This window comes from Lepidochelys olivacea (assembly GCF_965140295.1).
Source record: "Lepidochelys olivacea isolate rLepOli2 genome assembly, chromosome: 23".
In the NCBI taxonomy this organism is placed as follows: domain Eukaryota; kingdom Metazoa; phylum Chordata; order Testudines; family Cheloniidae; genus Lepidochelys; species Lepidochelys olivacea.
Genome location: NC_140433.1, coordinates 11,089,518 through 11,104,516, shown reverse-complemented (window position 1 = coordinate 11,104,516; position 14,999 = coordinate 11,089,518).

Here is a 14,999-nt window from a genome sequence, read left to right as displayed (position 1 = left end):
AAGTGATCAGGAACAGCCAGCATGGATTCACCAAGGGAAGGTCATGCCTGACTAATCTAATCGCCTTTTATGATGAGATTACTGGTTCTGTGGATGAAGGGAAAGCAGTGGATGTATTGTTTCTTGACTTTAGCAAAGCTTTTGACATGGTCTCCCACAGTATTCTTCTCAGCAAGTTAAAAAAGTATGGGCTGGATGAATGCACTCTAAGGTGGGTAGAAAGTTGGCTAGATTGTCGGGCTCAACGGGTAGTGATCAATGGCTCCATGTCTAGTTGGCAGCCGGTGTCAAGTGGAGTGCCCCAGGGGTCGGTCCTGTGGCCGGTTTTGTTCAATATCTTCATAAATGATCTGGAGGATGGTGTGGATTGCACTCTCAGCAAATTTGCGGATGATACTAAACTAGGAGGAGTGGTAGATACGCTGGAGGGGAGGGATAGGATACAGAAGGACCTAGAGAAATTGGAGGATTGGGCCAAAAGAAATCTGATGAGGTTCAATAAGGATAAGTGCAGGGTCCTGCACTTAGGATGGAAGAATCCAATGCACCGCTACAGACTAGGGACCAAATGGCTAGGCAGCAGTTCTGCGGAAAAGGACCTAGGGGTGACAGTGGACGAGAAGCTGGATATGAGTCAGCAGTGTGCCCTTGTTGCCAAGAAGGCCAATGGCATTTTGGGATGTATAAGTAGGGGCATAGCGAGCAGATCGAGGGACGTGATCGTTCCCCTCTATTCGACATTGGTGAGGCCTCATCTGGAGTACTGTGTCCAGTTTTGGGCCCCACACTTCAAGAAGGATGTGGATAAATTGGAGAGAGTCCAGCGAAGGGCAACAAAATTGATTAGGGGTCTGGAACACATGACTTATGAGGAGAGGCTGAGGGAGCTGGGATTGTTTAGCCTGCAGAAGAGAAGAATGAGGGGGTTTTGATAGCTGCTTTCAACTACCTGAAAGGGGGTTCCAAAGAGGATGGCTCTAGACTGTTCTCAATGGTAGCAGATGACAGAACGAGGAGTAATGGTCTCAAGTTGCAGTCGGGGAGGTTTAGATTGGATATTAGGAAAAACTTTTTCACTAAGAGGGTGGTGAAACACTGGAATGCGTTACCTAGGGAGGTGGTAGAATCTCCTTCCTTAGAGGTTTTTAAGGTCAGGCTTGACAAAGCCCTGGCTGGGATGATTTAACTGGGAATTGGTCCTGCTTCGAGCAGGGGGTTGGACTAGATGACCTTCTGGGGTCCCTTCCAACCCTGATATTCTATGATTCTATGAACACACCCTCTTTATATTTCTAAGTTACACTTTCACGATAAAGAGATTGCACTACAGACGCTCCCCGGGTTACGCAAGACCCAACTTATGCAAATTCACACTTATGGAAAAAGCTTCATAAGCCACAAATAGGATTTTCGAGTCGTGGAAATTTTTGCGTACGGGTATATGTTTCCGACTTACGCAAAATTCGAGTTACGCAAGGCTTTCCAGAATGGAATGATTGCATAAGTCAGGGAGCATCTGTACAGTACTTGTTTGAGGTGAACTGAAAAATACTATTTCTTTGTTTAACATTTTTACAGTGCAAATATTTGTAATAAAAATAATAATATAAAGTGAGCGCTGTACACTTTGTATTCTGTGTTGAGAGAGAAATCAATATATTTGAAAATGTAGAAAAACATCCAAAAATATTTAATAAATTTGATTTGGTATTCTGTTGTTTAACAGTGAGTTTAATCACGATTAATTGTTTTAATTGCCTATTTTTTTAGTTAATCACGTGAGTTTTCTGTGCATTACCTCAATATGGTGCACATAACAAAATTCATTCTGCACATGTCTGGAAAAAATTAGAGGGAAAATTGCTGATAGCCCTGGTACTTCAAACCAGGTCCTATTCCACCTGACTCCACCACCCCTGTTCTACCCACGCATTCCCATTTATCCCCCATCCATATTCCCCTCTCCCCTCACTGTGCCCTATCCCCACTGTGATGGGTTATCACCCCCGGGGTGCAGTCTGGGAGGCTCAGGAACCACTGTGGGCTTTGGTGGAGATACACTCATCCTCCCCAGGCCCTGTTATCACCCAACATGACAGCAGGTGGTGCACAAGCCCAACTGAGTTAACTGAGTGCTTTACCTAAGCCACTCCAGGACATACAGCCAAGCTTCCCAGCCTTGCACCCCTGCTGGAGTGTAAACCCAGAATTATACTGTCTTGCACTGAACAAGGATCTGTACAATGTAGTATATTTATATCGTTTGCTCTATAGTTCCCTCAGTGTGGGAAAGCTATGCACAACAAGTTTGTGTTAACCAAGCTGAGATTTTTCCCAGACACTTCATTCAAAACACAATGATAAAGAGGAAACATAAAACAAGTTTATTAACTACAGAAAAATCAATTTTAAGTGATTGTAAGTGATAGCAAACTGATCAAAGCAGATTATCAAAAAAACAAAAACGCCAATTAAGCTTAACATACTCGATGAATAGGATTTGAATTAGCAATTTCTCACCCTGACTAATGATACAAGCAGTCCACCAAGTTTTCATACACAGGCTAGAAATCCCTTTAGCCTGTGACCAGCACGTCCCCCCGTTCAGTCTTTGGTCCTCAGGTGTTTCCAGGAGTTCTCGTGTGTGGGGAGTGAGGCCCTGAGATGATGTCACATCCTGCCTTCTATCGTTTTTTCCATATGGCAGGAACCCTTTGTTCCAAACTTTGTTCCCAGAGCAGTTTGTGGAAAAATACAGGTACCAAAATGGAGTTTAGCGTCATGTGGTCTGGTCACATGCCCTTGCATGTCATAGCAACCATTATTCATAGGCTGTCTAGAGCGTTTTCAGGAAGGCTCACCAGGTGCAGGATAAGCTTCTTCAAAGGCCTATTGTTTCCCCTAATGGGCCGTTACCTTGAATAGACTCTTTACAGCCAGCTGTCTAGACTGGAAGCATCTTGTGTAGTGGATGTCACCCAGGTGTGTCTACATGTGACATACAGATAGATAGTCAAAATTCATAACTTTAGAAACAAAATGGATACATGCATACAAATAGGATAATCATATTCAGCAAATCATATCTTTTTCCATAGATACCTGACAAGACATTTCTTGTAGAAGATGCAACATAATGATGTCAGAATTATATCATAATCATACCACTATGAAGAATATGGCATGTAGTGTCACAGGGCTCTGTAGCACCTTTCTTTTTGTGTAATTTTTATCCCTTACACTTTTCCTATTTGGTTCTCTGGCACAAGTAAAACCCAAACCAAAACAAGTTATGTGATAAAAAATTACTTTTTACTTTGCAGGCTACATTTCTAAGCAGCGCAATAAACAATGGTCATCACTTTTTAACTTTCCCTTTTAGAAATGTACCTGCTGAAAAAATAAGGCCCAAGTGGCTAAAGGTGTAAATAAAAGACTTGAACAAAAATCAATGTGTGCTTTATTGATGCACATTTTAAACTCATGGCAAGACAGTTGTGTCTGGATTACCGTGTAGTCTGAAGGGGCCTCTGGCCATGGGCCTCACCAACTGCGGGGCTCCCACAGGCCGGAACTCTAGCCCCACCACCCTGCTCCTCCTCTGTGGTAGGGTGAGGATATTCCCCTTGCCCTCCCTTGTGGAGCTGCCCCACTGAGCCCCTCTCCTTCCCCCTTTCCTCCAGCATAGGGCTGCCCCCCCCGAGCCCCTTCCCTTCCCCTCTCCTTCTTATGTGGCACTGCCCTCCTGAGTCCCTCTCCCCCCCACATTGTACACCTGGGTACAGTGAAAGACCCAGAGGTCAAGTGAATTGCTTTACAAGTGAATTGCGAAAATTGACTGGTCAGGAGTGTCAAGCAGCTGGAAGCAGGATTAGGAGAGGGGCTAAAGGGCAAAATCAGGGCTGGGGGGGAGGAGCAGGAGTTAAGCTCGTGGTGAGGAGCTGGCAGAGGGCAAAACCTGGCACAGGCAGGGGCAGAGGGGGTAACCGTTCAGTTACCTCAGTGGAACTGAGACACCAGTGTTTACAAAAGGGGGGGCAGAAGGGCTTTTTTATTTCCCCTCCCACAGACAGCACCTCTCAGCATGGGCTTCCCAGCGCTCGGTTCTTAAAGGCACAGGCATCCCAATCCCGAGTGAATGCAGCTTCTCTTTGTCTGATCTAACCTACTGGGGCTATGTCTACACTACAAAGTTCAAAGCGCTGTCGTGGGAGCCAATGCTCCTGGTAATCCACCTCAACGAGGGGATTAGCTCAGAGCACTGGGAGCCGAGCCTGTCCACACTAGCGCTTTAAAGTGCTCAAACTTGCTGCATTCGGGGGGTGGAAGGGGTGATTTTTCACACCCCTGAGCCAGCAGGTTAGAGCGCTTTAACTTGCCAGTGCAGAAAATCCCTGAGACTTAATTCAGTGAAACATTTTATATATATCCCCTCAGAAACAAAGAATCCGTTATCACTGTATCTGAATGCATAGAGTCTCCTAGCAGTTTCCCAAGTTGTCTAATCTGCAGCTGTGATTCCCTGAATTTTTAATTCTAATTTTTTCTTCTTATTTTTAGAGCAGATGTTTTATCTGTTGGATCATGTGACTTCCAGTCTGACTGAATTTCTGGCCTAGTGTCAAAACTTTGTTTTGATTCAAACCACCAATGGGGATTGCATTTTTGCAACTGTTATTTTGCCTCTCAATCCAGCCCTTAGTGTTTTTCCGCATGCCATTCCTTGTGTGTACAACTTGATTCGCAAATATTCAATAAAGGCAGTATGCTATCTCCTATAATGTCTTTCTCCCTGGAAAAAATCTATTGTAATTTTTGCTGAAAATTAGAACTGCCGTTGTGGGTCAGACCAATAGTCCGCCAAATCTAGTATCCTGTCTTGTGACAGTGGCCAATGCCAGGTGCTTCTAAGGGAATGATCAGACCAGGCAATGACTCAGTGAACCATCCCATTGTCCACTCCCAGCATCTGGCAGTCAAAGGACGGTTTAGGGACATGCAGAACATGGGCCTGCATCCCTGATTATCTTGGCTAAAAGTCGACGTACTAATCCTGAGGGACTGATCTAATTCTTTGTTCAACCCATTCATAGCTTTGCCTTTCAAAATATAATGACCACACATCTATAACCCCAAGAGACCTTGACAACCACAAGAAGTCTAAAACCATGAATTATACACCCTGAAGTCAAGACATTTTAATAAATAAGTGATATCTTTTATTTATCATAGAATCATAGAATATCAGGGTTGGAAGGGACCTCAGGAGGTCATCTAGTCCAACCCCCTGCTCAAAGCAGGACCAATCCCCAATTAAATCATCCCAGCCAGGACTTTGTCAAGCCTGACCTTAAAAACTTCTAAGGAAGGAGATTCTACCACCTCCCTAGGTAACGCATTCCAGTGTTTCACCACCCTCCTAGTGAAAAAGTTTTTCCTAATATCCAACCTAAACCTCCCCCACTGCCACTTGAGACCATTACTCCTTGTCCTGTCCTCTTCTACCACTGAGAATAGTCTAGAACCATCCTCTCTGGAACCACCTCTCAGGTAGTTGAAAGCAGCTATCAAATCCCCCTTCATTCTTCTCTTCTGCAGACTAAACAATCCCAGTTCCCTCAGCCTCTCCTCATAAGTCATGTGTTCCAGACTCGTAATCATTTTTGTTTCCTACATGCCCGAGCAATATTTTTATACTAATCATTTTTATTTTTATCCTAATCATTCCTACATGCCCGAGCAATATTTTTATACTCTTCCCTGGTCATATGTCCAACCTTCCACTTCCTGTAAGCTTCTTTTTTGTGTTTAAGATCCGCTAGGATTTCACCGTTAAGCCAAGCTGGTTGCCTGCCATATTTACTATTCTTTCGACACATCGGGATGGTTTGTCCCTGTAACCTCGACAGGGATTCCTTGAAATACAGCCAGCTCTCCTGGACTCCTTTCCCCTTCATGTTAGTCCTGCAGGGGATCCTACCCATCCGTTCCCTGAGGGAGTCGAAGTCTGCATTCCTGAAGTCCGGGGTCCGTATCCTTCTGCTTACCTTTCTTCCCTGTGTCAGGATCCTGAACTCAACCAACTCATGGTCACTGCCTCCCAGATTCCCATCCACTTTTGCTTCCCCCACTAATTCTTCCCAGTTTGTGAGCAGCAGGTCAAGAAAAGCTCCCCCCCAGTTGGCTCCTCTAGCACTTGCACCAGGAAATTGTCCCCGACACTTTCCAAAAACTTCCTGGGTTGTCTATGCACCGCTGTAGTGCTCACCCAGCAGATATCAGGATGATTAAAGTCGCCCATGAGAACCAGGGCGTGCGATCTAGTAGCTTCTGCGAGTTGCCGGAAGAAAGCCTCATCCACCTCATCCCCCTGGTCCGGTGGTCTATAGCAGACTCCCACCACTACATCACTCTTGTTGCTCACACTTCTAAACTTAATCCAGAGACACTCAGGTTTTTCTGCAGTTTCCTACTGGAGCTCTGAGCAGTCATACTGCTCCCTTACATACAGTGCAACTCCCCCACCTTTTCTGCCCTGCCTGTCCTTCCTGAACAGTTTATAACCATCCATGACAGTACTCCAGTCATGTGAGTTATCTCACCAAGTCTCTGTTATTCCAATCACGTCATAATTCCTTGACATCACCAGGACCTCCAGTTCTCCCTGCTTGTTTCCAAGGCTTTGTGCATTCGTATATAAGCACTTGAGATAACCTGCTGATCGCCCCTCATTCTCAGTATGAGGCAGGAGCCCTCTCCTCACAGACATTCCTGTCTGTGCTTCCTCCCGGTATCCTGCTTGCCCACTTACCTCAGGGCTTTGGTCTCCTTCCCCCGGTGAACCTAATTTAAAGTCCTCACTAGGTTAGCCAGCCTGCTCGCAAAGATGCTCTTCCCTCTCTTCGTTAGGTGGAGCCCGTCTCTGCCCAGCACTCCTCCTTCATGGAACACCATCCCACGGTCAAAGAATCCAAAGCCTTCTCTCCGACACCACCTGCATAGCCATTCGTTGACTTCAACAATTCGACGGTCCCTACCCAGGCCTTTTCCTTCCACAGCGAGGATGGACGAGAACACCACTTGCACCTCAAACTCCTTTATCCTTCTTCCCAGAGCCACATAGTCCGCAGTGATCCACTCAAGGTCATTCTTGTCAGTATCATTGGTGCCCACGTGGAGAAGCAGGAAGGGGTAGCGATCCGAGGGCTTGATGAGTCTCGACAGTCTCTCCGTCACATCGCGAATCTTAGCCCCTGGCAAGCAGCAGACTTCTCTGTTTTCCCGGTCAGGGCGGCAGATAGATGACTCAGTCCCCCTGAGGAGAGAGTCCCCGACCACCACCACCCGCCTCCTTCTCTTGGGAGTGGTGGTCGTGGAACCCCCCATCTCAGGACAGTGCATCTCATGCCTTCCAACCAGCAGAGTTTCCTTCTGCTTTCTCCCCCCAGATATATCATCTGGTCCACTCTCCGCAATGGTACCTGTGGAGAGAACATGAAAGCGGTTAGTTACCTGTGTCTGCGTTGCTGGAACCTGGATATTCCCCCTTCTTCTTCTGGAGGTCACATGTTGCCAAGCTTCTTCACTCGCCTCTTGGCTCTGCTGTGCAACCTGCTCTAAATCTTTAGAGCTTTGTGCCCGTAGAAGCATATCCTGACTTTTGTCCAGAAAATCCTCCGTTTCTCGTATACAACGCAGGGTCATTATCTGTTGCTCCAGACCTTCAATCTTCTCTTCCAATATGGAGACCAGCTTGCACTTTGTACAGACAAAGTTGCTTCTGTCCTGTGGAAGAAAGACAAACATGGCACATCCAGTGCAGGTCACAACAGCTGAACCCCCCCCTTCCATATCACCTTCCTACTATGAGCTTCCTCAGAGAAGTTGGCAAGATGTAAGCCTCGTTGGGTTACTCCAGGCGAACTCCTGCTGTTTGCTGCTCTGCTGTTCCCCGCTGCTCAGCTGGTTCGCCGCCACTCAGCTGGTTCGCGAAGCTCTGGCTATTTTTAAACAGCCAGGCTTATGTGCCTCTTTGTTCCTGAGCCTGTAGGGTGCAGTAAGGCCAGTTCCAATGCCTTGAGCCTAAACACCTGAATGAATCTTAGTCTACACTCACACTGTTCCTGTTACTTCTCCCCAACATTTCAGATACCTAAGGCCATATCTATACTTTAAGTGAATGTTAACTCAAGTTATGTCAGCACAGAGTCACTACGGTTACTATGTCACTTGTGTGAATGTTCCTCGATTCCTTGTCTTAGGAGTCAGGGTACTCACCAGAAGCACTTGTACAGATTCAGAGTGAGGTGCACCATGAATAGATATCCCACTGTCCACCCACTGTATTTTGGAAAGCTTTGGTTTGGCAGTGTCAGGCCTGTCTGTAAAGGCCTTTAATCTAATTTAGGTGTATTCTTATCACTCAGCTAGTTATAGAAGTATAAAAGAAAGAATCAGAATCACTGTCTGCCGGAGTAAGGTCCTTCTCTTACCATGACAGTCTGAGCCCTGTTCTTAGGCTAAGGCCTTTGGCTAAGCAGCAGAGGCAGCCATAAGCTGGGAAGTGAAGGGTCACATCCTCACATTCCAAACTAGTCACATTGAAATAAGGTGCTATTGGGCTGTTAGGAATACAATCCTGTCCTGATAATGCCTATCGCCTCCAGAGAAAGGGAAGTGCCTAGAAGATGTAAAAGGAAACTTAGTCTGATAGCATCCTGTCTGGCAAGAACTCACTTATCAATAGATGTAGTTGTGAAATCCTCACTTCTGTATTGTTTTGTCATTATAGTTCCCACTTTGCTATTGTTTATTTGCATGGTCTCTGTCTGGTTCTGTGATTGTTTCTGTCTGCTGTATAATTAATTTTGCTGGGTGTAAACTAATTAAGGTGGAATCATTGCAGCACAAAGCATGGCAGCAAATGGTCCTGGGTTTTGGTCACATTCATGCAACATTCGGTCTTTATCTTTCTGTGTTAGCCGCAGGAGAGTGATATCATTCATGGTCACCTGGTTGAAATAGGGGAATTTTTGTAAGGGAACAGTAATCTCCTCTGTTTGGTGATCCCTGGCACATTAAACCCCAGTCATGCTAGGCTGTTTGCACTTGGCTAAAAGGGATCATCCCGGAAAATAGCCATGCGACCTTGTACCTAAAGCACATGTGCTATCTGTTGTGAATTGCTTGATTCACTGTGAAAAATTCTCCCTTTTGTTCTCAGAAATATATCGTCTTAAATTCTACTCTCCCTTTTTCCACCCTGCAGGTGCAAATGTTTCTATGCTCCCCGTATCAACTCCGTCCATGAGGTTATCGCAGATTAGAAGGCGAAAAAACCACACTCGCGATGACACGTTTTCAGAGCTCATGTAGTCCTCCCGCACTGATAGGGCACAGCTGAATGCATGGAGGCATTTGATGTCAGAGGCCAGGAAAACATACAGTGAGTGTGATTGGAACACGCAGGAGGAGATGCTGATGCTAATGGGAGAGAAAACAGACATGATGAGGCATCTGATGGAGCTGCAGGAAAGGCAACTAGAGTACAGACCCCCACTGCATCCATTGTGTAACCGCCTACCCTCCTCCCCGAGTTCCATATCCTCCTCACCCAGATGCCCAAGAATGCTGGGGGGGAGGCTCCAGGCACCCATCCACTCAACTCCAGGGGATGGCCCAAGCAACAGAAGGCTGTCATTCAAACAGCTTTGATTTGTACTGTGACTACAATAAGCAATGTGGCCTTGTCCTTCCCTCCTCCCCCACCCCATCCAGGTTAGGTTTTACTAGTTAGTGTTGTCAGTGATCTCAATTTTTTTTTAATAAATAAAGAATGAATGGATTCAAAACAATATGGACTTTGTTTCCTGTGCCACCTGTGGCCGAAGGGGGGAGGGGGATTGGCTTACAGGGAAGTACATTCACCAAAGGGGGTGGCTTTGAATCAAGGACAAACACACGGAACTGTCACACCATAGCCTGGACAGTCATGAAACTGTTTTTCAAAGCCTCTCTGATGTGCAGCACGCCTTGCTGTGCTCTTCTAATTACCCTGGTGTCTGGCTGTTCAAAATTGGCTGCCAGGTGATTTGCCTCAACCTCCCACCCTGCCATAAACATCTCCCCCTTACTCTCACAGATATTATGGAACACACAGCAAGCAGCAATAACAATGGGAATATTCGCAAAAAGAAAAGGAGTACTTGTGGCACCTTAGAGACTAACACATTTATTAGTCTCTAAGGTGCCACAAGTACTCCTTTTCTTTTTGCGAATACAGACTAACATGGCTGCTACTCTGAAACCAATGGGAACATTGGTTTTGCTGAGGTCTAATCTACTCAGCAAACAGCGCCAGCGCCCTTTTAAACATCCAAAGGCACATTCTACCACCATTCTGCACTTGCTCAGCCTATAGTTGAACTGCTCCTGACTGCTGTCCAGACTGCCTGTGTATGGCTTCATGAGCCATGGGAGCAAGGGGTAGGCTGGGTCCCCAAGGATAACTATTGGCATTTCAACATTCCCAATGGTAATTTTCTGGTCTGGGAAGAAAGTCCCTTCTTGCAGCTTTCCGAACAGCCTGGAGTTCCTAAAGATGCGAGTGTCATGCACCTTTCCCAACCCCGCCATGTTGATGTCGGTGAAACGGCCCTCGTGATCCACCAGTGCTTGCAACACCATTGAGAAGTGCCCCTTGCAGTTTATGTGCTGTTTGGCAAGGTGGTCTGGTACCAAGATAGGGATATGTGTTCTGTTTATTGCCCCACCATAGTTAGGGAACCCCATTGCAGCAAAGCCATCCACTATGACCTGCACATTTCCCAGAGTCACAACCCTTGTTAGCAGAAGGTTATTGATTGCTGGCTACTTGGATCACAGCAGCGCCCACAGGAGATTTGCCCACTCCGAATTGATTCTTGACTGACCAGTAGCAGTCAGGCGTTGCAAGCTTCCACAGGGCTATTGCCACTTGCTTCTCAACTGTCAGGGCAGGTCTCATGTTGGTATTCCTGTGCTTCAGGGCAGGGGAAAGCAACTCACAAAGTTCCATGAAAGTGGCCTTATGCAAGTGAAAGTGTCACAGCCACTGGGAATCATCCCATACCTTCAACACTATGCAGTCCCACCAGTCTGTGCTTGTTTCCCGGGCCCAGAATCAGCATTCCACTGTATCAGCCAGCCCCATTGCCACCATGATGTCCCAATTGCCACATCCCGTGCTTTCAGGAACGTCTGTGTCCATGTCCTCCTCACAGTCTTCCTCATGCTGTCAGCCCCTAGCCAGGCTCTGCACATACTGCAGGATAATGCACGAGGTGTTTACAATGCTCACAAAAGCAGCGTGCAGCTGAGTGGGGTCCATGCTTGCCGTGCTATGGCGTCTGCACGGATACCCAAGGAAAAAAGGCACAAAATGATTGTTTGCCATTGCTTTCAAGGAGGGAGGGAGGGGAGACTGACGACATGTACCCAAAACCACCTGCACCAATGTTTCTGCACTATCAGGCATTGGGAGCTTAACCCAGAATTCCAATGGGCAGCGAGGACTGTGGGATAGCTACCCACAGTGCACCACTCCGTGAGTCGATGCTAGCCACGGTATTGAGGATGCACTCCACCGACCTACTGCGCCTAGTGGGGACACACACGATCGACTGTATAAAATCGCTTACTAAAGATCGACTTCTATAAAATTGACCTAATTTCATAGTGTAGACATGTCCTGATTATTATATGCATTGATATTTGATGGTTGCAATTTTGTGAATGTTAACAGTGTGTAATGTTCTGTTCTGTGATCAATACTCAGTGAAATCTTTTGAGGAAAAAATTGCACAGGTATTGGCCTATAAAAGGACTAACACATATCCAGAAGGAATGAATAAAGCAGGCAGACTCAACCTGCATCAATTTGCTGCCAAATTTTCCTTGGAAGGTAAGCAATTATTTTTCTTCAGTGGAAATCTTCAGCATATACATGATGTTCCTCATATCCCAACACAGGGTTTACTTGAAGTGTTAAATTTACCTTAAACTGGGACCAGGATTAGGATCACTAGTTTTCTTCACATTTCCAAGAAAATCTCCTTTGCCTACTGCAAGAGGGCCTCCTCAGTCCCACTTTTGTATCGGGAAACAAACCCTGCAGCAATCCTTGTTCTGGTTCAACACCCTGTGCAATTTATTTATAATTGAGTCCCACTATGGTTGCCAGCTGTCCACACCCAGTTGAAAAGGGACTCTAGCTGCTCCAGTCAGCAATGTTGCCCAGGCTGGTAAAAGGCCAGTCGGTGGTGCAGTAGGGTTAAGGCAGAGTCCAAGCCTTCTGTGGCTCTGCGCACCTCTCGGAAGTAGTGCCATGTCCCCGCCTCCAGCTCCAAGGCTCACGGGCAGCCACGTGGCTCTGTGCACTGCTCTTTCCCTTCAGCAGTCACCAACTCCAGTGTTCCCATTGGCTGGGAACCATGACCAATGGGAGCTGCAGTGGAGGCGCCTGTGGATGGGGCAGTGCACAGAGCCATCTGGATGCACTTCCGAGTAGGAGCTGGAGGGGGGCATGCCGCTGCTTCCAGGAGGCTCCTGAGGTAAGCGCCACCCAGAGCCTGCACCCCTCACTCCCTTCCATACCCAACCCCCAGCCCCAGCCCTGATCCTCCTCCTGTCCTCCAAACCCCTTGGCTCCAGCCCAGAGCACCCTCCTGTACACCAAGCCCCTCATCTCCAGCCCCCCTGAGCCTGCACCCCCCCAGACATCTCACTCTCTGCCCCAGCATGGAGACCCCTACTGCACCCTGAACCCCTCATTTCTGGCATGACTCTGGAACCCACATCCCTAGCCCAGAGCCCACACCCCCTCCTGCACACCAACCCTCTGAGCTAACCCAGTGAAAAGAGTGAGTGATGGTGGGGGAGTGGGAGCCACAGCGGGAGGGGGGGATGTAGTGAGAACTGGGAGGGGCCTTGGCAAAGGGGCCCAGCCGGGGTGAGGCCTCAGAGCAGGGGCAGAGCAGGGCAAGAGTGTTTGGTTTTGTATGAGTAGAAAGTTGGCCACCCTAGTCCCACCACCTTCACAGCATACCTAACACTTTTACAAGCAAGGGGAGAGCAATCTCTCGCTCCCTCTCACTGCCTGCTTTCCCCCCTTTTCACCTCCTTCCTGGGCCTATTTGTGAGCCCTGGCAAAGGGCTTAGACCTTCTGCCCTGCCCCACCCACAAACTAGGCACCGGGCTGCCTCCTCAACTCCAAACTGCTATGCCTGATTGGAGGGGCTGTGAACAGAGTGCCGACTCAGGGTGTCTTACCTAGCACACTGTTGCACCAATATGTGTCGGCACTATAATGGTATATTTCTCAGTTACATGACAAAAGAGTGTGAACTATAAATATTAGCAAAAAAGCCTAATTTTTATCTTTATTTCTCAAGTATGTTATCCAGTGTATCCTACAAACAACAGCCCATAAATGTTCATTGAGCAATGACTTGCAGTTTAATTTTTTTATTTAACATCTACTCGTAGTCATATATTGAAATCACCCCACCCACCCATTATCACAGGCAGGATGACCCATAATGTATTCAGATCTCTTATATATGCATATGTCTTATAATGAATCTATGACTTTGAAAATATCTGGTAATTGCTTAAGTGCAGCAGGTGATGTCATCATCACATCTCTATCTTCTCTGATTATCAGATTATCTGATTATCTTCTCTGATTATCAGATTAATCTTCTCTGATTATCAGAGGGGACACTTTTCCATTCTGCCAAAGGAAGAAAGGTCATCGTGGTGCACACCATGAAACAAGCCCTACAGCTCTTTGAACAGGATCATGACAGTCCACGGGATGGACATCAAGGAATAGTTAAAACAACAATGGCCATGAACACAAGATACTATTAGCCTGGGATGACAAAAGACATTGCCAATTGGGTCTGTACTGGAATAAAACTAAATCCTGGAAATTTTACTTTATATTTTACATACAAATTTCACATTTACATTGTAAAGAACAGTAATTAGATATTTGCGCAAAATGTACAATCCCTTCCCTTGCAATAATACTGTCATACAAGAAATTTAATGTATCCTATTATTCTGTCCACACTAAGTAGGTTTTGTGATGTCTGCATTGCCAGAAAGCAGGAAATGAAATAAATCTGGATACCACCTTGAAAAGCATAAAGGTGAGTTTTGGACTCTGACAAATCCACAAACTTTCTTCAGAATTTCCTTTTCCCTTCCTTCCAGTGTCAAAGCATTACGACTGTTCTTAATGTGGATTGCCTATACATTATAGCAGCGAGGCCTCTAATTCCCAACGAATGCAATGCATGTGAGTGGCACAACAGAGTGCAACGAGCTGTATTGCTCCTTGCACTGCCATATTTCCGCAGATTTATTATTGTATCATTTTTCTCACAAGTTTTCCTGTATTATTTTTTTTACTTCCTTTGGTTTATTTCTTTTTATTCTGAATTGTTTTGATAGTGAATTGTTATGAGAGTGTGGTTGTGGAACCCACATCACAGTGTTGAGTATGCTTACTACTTATGGGCTTATTGAGAATATGAAATACTAGAAATCCAAAGTATGACTCCAACCGGTTCTCTTGCATACAGGTCAGCCAGCCCTTTGAATTGGTGGGAATGGATTTAATGGATCCATTATCGGCAACAAAGGAGGGATACCAGTATACAGTGACAGCCACAGACTGGTATCTTACAAGATGAGTTCATGCATTTCCACTTCAAAATAAGTCAGCCTGTGGGGTGGCAAAGAAAATGTATATGGATGTCCACAGCGTATACTGACAGATTGTGGGTCAGAATTCAGTAATGAGGTAAATACTTATTTCTGAGGTTGTTTTTGATTATGTCTTCAGCCACACTTTTAGATCACAAATAGCTGACAGTGAACATGGGCTTCATTGTCCTCCTGAGTTCTTCTTTATGACCTTTTTTGCTGACAAGTCTCTGTGAACTCCCTC